The sequence below is a fragment of the Corvus brachyrhynchos genome, unplaced genomic scaffold (genome assembly GCF_000691975.1).
Source record: "Corvus brachyrhynchos isolate BGI_N302 unplaced genomic scaffold, ASM69197v1 scaffold115, whole genome shotgun sequence".
Classification (NCBI taxonomy): Eukaryota; Metazoa; Chordata; class Aves; order Passeriformes; family Corvidae; genus Corvus; species Corvus brachyrhynchos.
Window position 1 is genome coordinate 10,395,994 of NW_008239553.1, and position 8,056 is coordinate 10,404,049.

Below are 8,056 nucleotides of genomic sequence, written 5' to 3' on the forward strand. Positions count from 1 at the left end.
GCCGGCGGGCGGGCCCTTGCCGCCTCGCCTCGCACGTCGTGGCACCGTGGGGCTCCCAGCAGTCGCGGCGGATCCTGCCCAAGGGCTGCTTGTGCCGAAATGAATCGGGGCCCGATCCCGCTGCTGCTAAAGTCGGGGAGGACAGGATGAGGCCATTTATAATTAGCTCCCTTCTCCTCCCCTCGCCCCTGGGGGGTGTGAGAGGAGGAAACAATAGACATCAAGTGCTGGGTTCGCTTTTCTCTGTGTGCCTTAAGTACTAAGGCTATGTGGAGGAAGCAGAATTGGTACTGGCTGGCTGACACCATCTGCAATTTTGTTGACAACTTGTTTAATAAAACATTTTATAATTTTCACTTATTCTTTAAAGTTGCTGATCGGGAAACAATACACATGTAAATAAATTATGCATGGGATAAATTAGGACAAAAGCAGTAGGACACATAATAAGGGAGGGATGCGGTGCACAGTTTTTTTATCCTCATGTGTCCTTCCTGACAATGAACGGGAGCTGAATGACATTTGCATTTCCTCTGTCTGCGTTTTGATTGTATCTCAGAACCCACAAACGCCCCCTACAGAAACCGGCCACACAAAGGTTTTGCTCCGAGATGGGGGACAATGTAGGGACTGAGAAATCCCAGCTCAGGTATCAAGCAGCTCCTTGTGTGTGCTTGTGCGTTTAAGAGTGTCCAATATTCGATTTGTCTCTGGCACTTGGACACACGTGTGGCCTTGTTCATGCTAGACTAGTCTCTCTGAATAATGTATTCCAGTACCTGAGCATCTGTGGGAATGCATTTCATAGAATAGCTCTGTGCATGGAGTCCCTGATTAATAATTGGCTTCTCTTTACTCAACTTGCCTCTTTCTCTGTCCAGCGCTCTCTTATCACTTTTTGGTTCTCTTTTGGTGCTTTCATCCCTTTGCTCTTCTCCTCTTCACTTCCTCCGGTGAGCCAATCAACCTGATGTGACTGCCTGTTATTTCTGCCATTTATTAGCTTGTTGTTTACGAACATGGTGCTACAGACAAAAATATGTGAGATCTAAGTTTAACAGATCTGCAAGGTAAAGGTGGCAGGTGTTCGGACAAGCACATGCTTCTTCATCTGTAGAAATGTCAGTATTCTGACAGCTTTGATGGGACAGCAGTGGATTTGAAGTGCTGAATTTGTTGTTGTTGTTTTTTTTCTCCCACTAGTTTGTGTACATATCTCCATATTTTTTGTTTCCATCTTCTCCTCCTTTGGATATTTTAATATGAAGACATTTGAATGGTGCAGTAGAAGAAACAAATGCATTTAAAAAGTATTCTGAATTACTTCAAATGTCAGTCAGAAATCTCAGTGGACTTTGTAAACATTAATTAATTAAACCTCTCAACACCCCTGTGAAGAAAGGATTATTGGCTTTGTTTTATGGATGGCTAAACTAGGACAAAGTGGTTCAGAATGTCTCTAAATGATGAAGTCTAGAATGCAGGCATTCAGCTTCCAGTTTTAGCATTTAGTCCCATTTCCTCCATCTCTGCCTTATTAGTGATGTGCATATGGTACCGTAATGCATTTAATGTAATTAAGACCTTGTAATTTACACAGTCTTGTCTAGAAGCAGAGCTGGTTTCCTCCCACCCCTTCTCTGTCTTTACTCCCACAAATGACTTTTGTTTCAGGTTGTCAATTAAACACACTAAGTGGAACATAGGCTAGGTTGTTGCCATTTCAGCATGTGAGATACCTCATGCCATATAGTGCTCTGCGTGGACACTCACCAGAGGGGCTGTTGCCTTCCAGTAGTTCAGCAGTGCTGGTGCTCTCCCTTTTGCTCAGGACAGCCTCTGGGACAAAAGCTAACTCAGGCTCAGCTGTAGGCTAGCTCACTTACATGCTGACTGCATTCTTGGATAACTTTGACGTGCTTGGGGACACTTACTCTCTGCCAGGTGTTTGGGGAACAGATCATTGCAGATTTTTGTGTACAGTGCTAGAGCTGATCTACCAGGCCTGTTCTGTCTCTGCATTCCCACTGCAAACACACAGCAGCAGTTGGGTTTTCAATTGCTATACCCTCTCAGATAAAATTGCCTTGACAGCCAACTCCGACCTCTGGGCTGCCAAATGACCTTCCTTGTGATGATGAATTCTGTGTCATGAGACACCTGTGAAGAAGTCGTCTGTGTTCGCATCCCTGTTTCACATTGGCAAGAGACCAGCATGGGTCTTGGGGTCTTGTATGGCAAGAATATTTCATTAGTGATTATTCTGGCTTGAACTCAGGCTGGGGACTCTTAACTGGAAGGTCCTGTATCCCATTACACATCCCTGAAACAACCCTATGTCCTGATTAAGTGCTGATGAAGACTGATTTTTTTTTTTTTTTTGGATGTTGTTGCATAAGTATCTGGTTGCTGATTTTTAATATTAAAGTGAAAGTATAATGTGCAGTGCTGCTTTCAGCAGGTGGAAGCAATAAAATAGACAGACAGGTTGCCAGTTCAGTGTTTACAAGTGATGTGGAGGTGATTTTAATGTGGCCTTACAGAAGGGAATTTTCTTCTGCTTGACAGAACAGGGTTTGTTGGGCACATTAAACCATGTACCAAAATCTCTACAGCAATTCCAGTGTGGCTCTGATGTTACTCAAAAACATAAATGAGCCCTAGTGTGACACACTTCAAATGAAAACTGTTGTCCACATGAAAACCCTATTTTCTAGTATCTCAGCAGCAGCTTTCAGAGAAAACGGGAAGAATGTTACTGCATTTACACAGGGAAATATAAGTATAAAACCAAAGTCATTGGAAGGCAGAAAAGGCAGGTTAAGAAGACCTGACGATACGCTGGTTTTAATATGAGAGGTTCTAATAAATGGCATGTTGCTTGTTACAGTGTTATGTCTGGTTCCACCAGTCACTTATGCATGATTAGTTGTTGCAGTGCTTTTGTAATTTGTTTTGTTGGTCTTTCAGTCTTTCACAGTCTGTCTAGTTGTGTGGATGGATGGAGGTTGTATCTCAAAATTGCCACTGAAGAAAAAGTTTTTAAAACATATTATTTGTGCTGTGTGAAAGCAATATTGAACTGTCTGGGTTGTGCTACAGTGGCCCAAAGGTATGATTTTTTGGAGGGTGTTATAATTTCAAGGTAAGCACATGTCCAATGGGCTGGATGCATGATACCCATTAGACAGGATTCACAGTGTCCAAGTGGGAATACTTTACACAGAAGAAAGGTACACAAAGCAAAGTGGGGATCTGTGTCAGTCTGAGTCATGGGGAAGGTAATGCGGCTCATCCTTTGTGGAGCCTAATGAAAATTGATTTCTTCCTCTGCTTTCCTAAAACTGGAAGCATCGTATTTGAAGGTTGCTCTCAAGAGCAGACTTTGTCCATCTTGTATATCTGTCTTCTGCAGCTTATGACAGTTGGCTGTACCTCTGCTGTTCTGAAATGAGGCATTCCAAATCCCCCACTGGCTGCGAATAAACCTTCTTTTTAGGATTGTAATTTGATGAATCTGGAATTTTCTCACTCTGATTTGTCTTTCATGTCAGAGCTGAATTTCTTTGCTCAGTAGATCAATTTTACAATCTTGGTATTTATTCTGGGCTCATCACTGTGTTGTCTGTATGTGATGTTGCCTTGAGCAAGAACCATTCCTGTATTGTTTATCCCCGAGGACTTGTAGGAGTGGAATGAATCTGTTCCGGGAGTTGATGTTTTTTTCCCTTGGAGAGACCAACCTCTGATCTGAGGTTTCCCTGTCTGGGGTGACATACTCCCATGTGCAGAGAAGCAGCACCAAGGCAAGGTTGCTTGAGGCCTGTTCTGAGGGCTTCATTAGGACTGTGCTGCTCTTCTGGCTTTGCCTGGCAATTTTGCCCAGGATGCAGAGACTGAGGAGTGTTAATCACTTCCTTAGTGCAGGTCTCAGTTTTTGCACTGGTTTATTTCTTGAAAGGAAAGTCATCTCATCAATGAAATCTAAAAGGAATCATACTTTCAGAATACTTTTCTTTTTTAAAACCAAAAATTTTCAGATGGAAGTGCTTCTTTCTTTCTTTTAAAACTTCTCTACAATTTGTGGAACAAACCCACATATGCTGGACTAGTACATGAGAAGCAGAAAGTGTTTTTCTTTTCTTCTTTCTTATTTCAAAAGAAAGAAGAGAACTGCACGGTGTGTTTTTACTGTCTAAACTGAGTGACATGTAACACAAATATCATAAGTGAGTGCTTGAATACCGAAAATTTTAAATCCTTATTTATCTTTAATAGCCTAAATTGTTAGAAGCATGATACTTTAAAAAAAAAATTGTTATATATGGTTTATTTCCTAGCAGAGCATATTTTAACCACAGATTCTCAGCATATGTCTCAGAAAAGAATAATGCAGTGTCTCAATGGCTGCTGGCAAATATCCTTCTCACACCGCCATCCTCTCCAGTATGGGAATAGCAGGAGTATGTCAGCATGTGTCTCAGTTTTCAGGTTACCTGCCTGAGCCGGGTGCGGTCAGAGTTATGATTCCAGCCGCATGGAAGGTTTTACTGGCACTCCAGCCTTGTCGGAGGGGAGGCTTCACAGGGAGCCAGTGGAGCAGCAAGAGCAGGGTAGGGATGGGTACTGATGAGTGTGCACTAGGTGGCTGTGATCAGCAGCGTGTGCTTGCCAAATCCTGATACATTAATTTAATGTTCTGCTGAGCTGTAGCTGGGAGAGAGTCTCCTGCTCAGGTGTTGATGGTGACACTGACTACATCAGTGTTCTTCTGGTGAGAAAGGCTGGAAGTGATATTTAATGTCACAGTCTGTTGTGACAGAACTGATCCAACCTGAGGATCATCTCTCCATTCACATAAAACCTCGAGTTCTATTAGTCTGATACTCTCTACTTGCTTTCTGATAATTTTCATGAATGAATATAAAATTCCAACTGTAACATATATGAAATTTTAGTATGCAAAAGAAAGGAACTCTATGTAACTTCTAGTTTCTCCCCTTTGTTTTTTCTCAGATTCCTGCTTGTGATACAAGATACAAAGCCTTTGTTAAGACATCGTGCTAAATTTTCTACCAACACATGGTTTAAGGCTTCCTGCCTTTTAGTTCTCAAAAATCTAAATAGTACAAAGAAAATCAGGTGCAGAGCAGTGAAATAAGGCCATGCCCTGAGTTGGTTAATTCCAGCCTGCCCTACCGCATCATCTGGCAGGGCTGATTTGATCTGATCAGATGCGGGCATGCTATTTCTGCCAAAATGCAAAGTACAGTGCTTATGCTGCTTTTATGCTTTGAGTTGGCTTCATGAGAGCCACAAGAAGATAGATTATGGCTGTTGGAACAGAATTCCCTCTTGAAAATGTTTTGGGTGCTTTTCATGTTTTGGAAGAGTAAGTGAACACCAGTTCAGTGCTTTGTGTCGCAGGGCTGTGAAGTTTTTAGTCTGGCTCTAGGAACTTTGGAGTTTCTAGAATTCCTAAGGATCTACAACCTCACATGACTAGTCACAGAGTTGGGAGAAAAATCAGAATGGCTGGAGTTATAGCCCAGATAATTCACTATCCAATGAACACTGTGATAAAGAAACTTACTGTGCAGACACAAAGTTAATATTATTTCTTCGAGGGAAAAGTAGTGTTTATATTTTCATTCCACTTCCACTTCAAGAACAGTTTTGAAGAAAGTAATCCATGGATTTGTGACTGTTCAAGTAGTTTAGTCTCAATATTGATTCCTGAAAGACTGTGTTTAGTCAATGATGGGGGCAAATATATTTTATGTTTATGATTACTTTAAAACCTGTACAGCTTGAATAAGGAATAATGGAAACAGTGGTTCATAAAGCTATTTTACTGCTAAACTCCTTTGGTGGGCATAGTGTGTGAGGCTGCTCTCCTGAGTGTTAAGAAAAATCACTACTCAGTGTCCAATGTCAGAAATCATATCATGAACCCACTTGTATCTACAAGCTTACCCTGATTACTTTTGCCTTTTTTTTCTGAACTACTAAAAGCTGCTTTGAAGACTGTAGCTTTTTGTGTTTTCTATGGGTTGTTTATTCTCAAAGTTTTCAGTTCATTAACCTATTCCTATTGATGGGAAATGTGGATTAAATCAGGATTACAATTTTAATTTGGAGACTAGTACCTTTTATAGCTGGGGTAGTACAAGTTATGAGGTATGTGAGATGTGATGGGTGAGGGTTGGTGATGGGAACTTCTACTGCTTCGTCATATCTGACTGATCCTTTAGTTTTTAGGATGTGCTTCTTCAAAACTGATGCTTCTGTTAACGTTGGTGATGTTACCCTCCAGTGATCTAATTGCATGTGGATGAAAGCGATGTTAACACCTCCCCAGGGAGGATGGGACCCCAAATGCTTCTCCCTTCTCTCTCCTCCTGTGCTGATACAAATGAAAGGGAACTCAGTCAGGTTACTGGTGTTATGTTGGTGGCAAACAGGCATTCCCGAGGTCGAAATCTAACAAAATAGTGTCGTTGGGAGAAATAATGTGGAAAACTCTTCTCCATTTTCTGTCACCAGATCCAATTTGTTTTTGTCAGTAGTCTCAGCTAAATGTTTTATCTTCTCCTTGCTTTCCCCTGCCTCCCAACCTCTTTCCCCCATTGACCTCTATGAGCGCAGTCCTGCCTGCTGATTTATCAGGGCAGGCTGGCTCAGCACTGTGTGGAGATTGCTTTTAATTAACTCTCTTCGTTTTGCCAACCTTCAGGGAGCAGCAACCCTTTAATGATTATAATACTTTATCTGGATTTATATCCACCTTATGTGTTGTTTGTTGCTCTGCTTCCTCACGTGCTCTTCCTGAGTCATTTCCCAAAATGAAAGGTTTGTTTCAGGTCCCTCATACAGGATGAGGAGGAAAGTCTTCAATGGCTTCTGGACTGGAAGGATTGAGTCTCTGTGATCTACCTGAGTGTTTTGGAGGAGGATGGGGATTATGAGGTGATGCATGGATGGGGAGTATGAAGTGATTCACTTTGGGGCTGTCTTGGAACCAGACTCATTTCAGTGACTTGCCTCTATGCACAGGGAGAGGCAGCTTTGTTTTGTGGTTGCAGCATGGCAGACGAGCGCCTACTAAATTAAATCTGCCCCCTGACTTGTTGTATGACATAGATAAGTCATGAACTCATTGTCACAGTCTGGTTTCACTCTAGCGCTTTCTCTACTCAGCCTGACTAGCCTGAATGTTGCTAAAATGTAGTTAACTTATGTATGAATACAGTTCTAAAGGAGAGTGTCTTTTTACTTGCAAAAGTCTACCTTGGCCTGCTATGAATACCTCTGCCAAGTGAGATTTCTTCAAACTGAGCAGAAAGGAGCTATATGAAATTTCTCCCACATGAAATTTCCTCTTTACATATCCTACAATGAGGATTTCAGGGGATTCCAGCATGAAAGAACTAGAAAAAGTATGCTATTTGTAATGTAGAGTATGGGTCACTTTTGTGCCAGAAAAATGCTTTATAATCATGCTTTAATTAAGCATCATAGTCCCTTTTGTGGTGTAATTTCCTCCATTCTTCTGTGGGAAGAATGGCATGCACTGTCTGACTTGGTGATGGTCACACTAGTCACACCATCAACCATTGACTCAAGATTGCTTTGCTTTTGGTGTTGAGTGATGTGTTGAAGGCGAGTGGGAATCCTTCCTTGATAGCACTGTCATGACCAAACTGAGGAGTGGAAAAGTGAGTTAAGACTGTCTGCCTGGTTCTGATGGAAGAAGTTCACCAAAAATTATTGTTAAACCATCTCTAATGGCAGTGATTTATGCCCAGAGCTGATAAAGGCATTTTTGGGATGCAAAGACTTTACCGTGGAAATGAACCAAGTGGCAAGTACTTTCGCATTTCAAAACATAAATGCTATGCCACAGTCTGTTCAGTATGATTTCAAAGTTGGTGGTGTGAGAACAGTTTTATGTGGCTACTTGTAAATATGTGTATTTAAAGCAGAGGAAATCAAGAAGCTCGCAGATCTAGTCCTCCCTTACCGAGGAAAATGAGACACCAGCTGAAAGGAATGC

At 41.7% G+C, this 8,056-nt stretch overlaps 1 protein-coding gene across 7 annotated transcripts in view; it reads left to right on the forward strand.

Moving 5' to 3' along the window:
* Positions 1 to 8,056, forward strand: part of DPF3 (double PHD fingers 3) — a 195,469-nt gene that overhangs the window by 26,611 nt on the left and 160,802 nt on the right. The gene's annotated exons all lie outside the window — the stretch shown is intronic.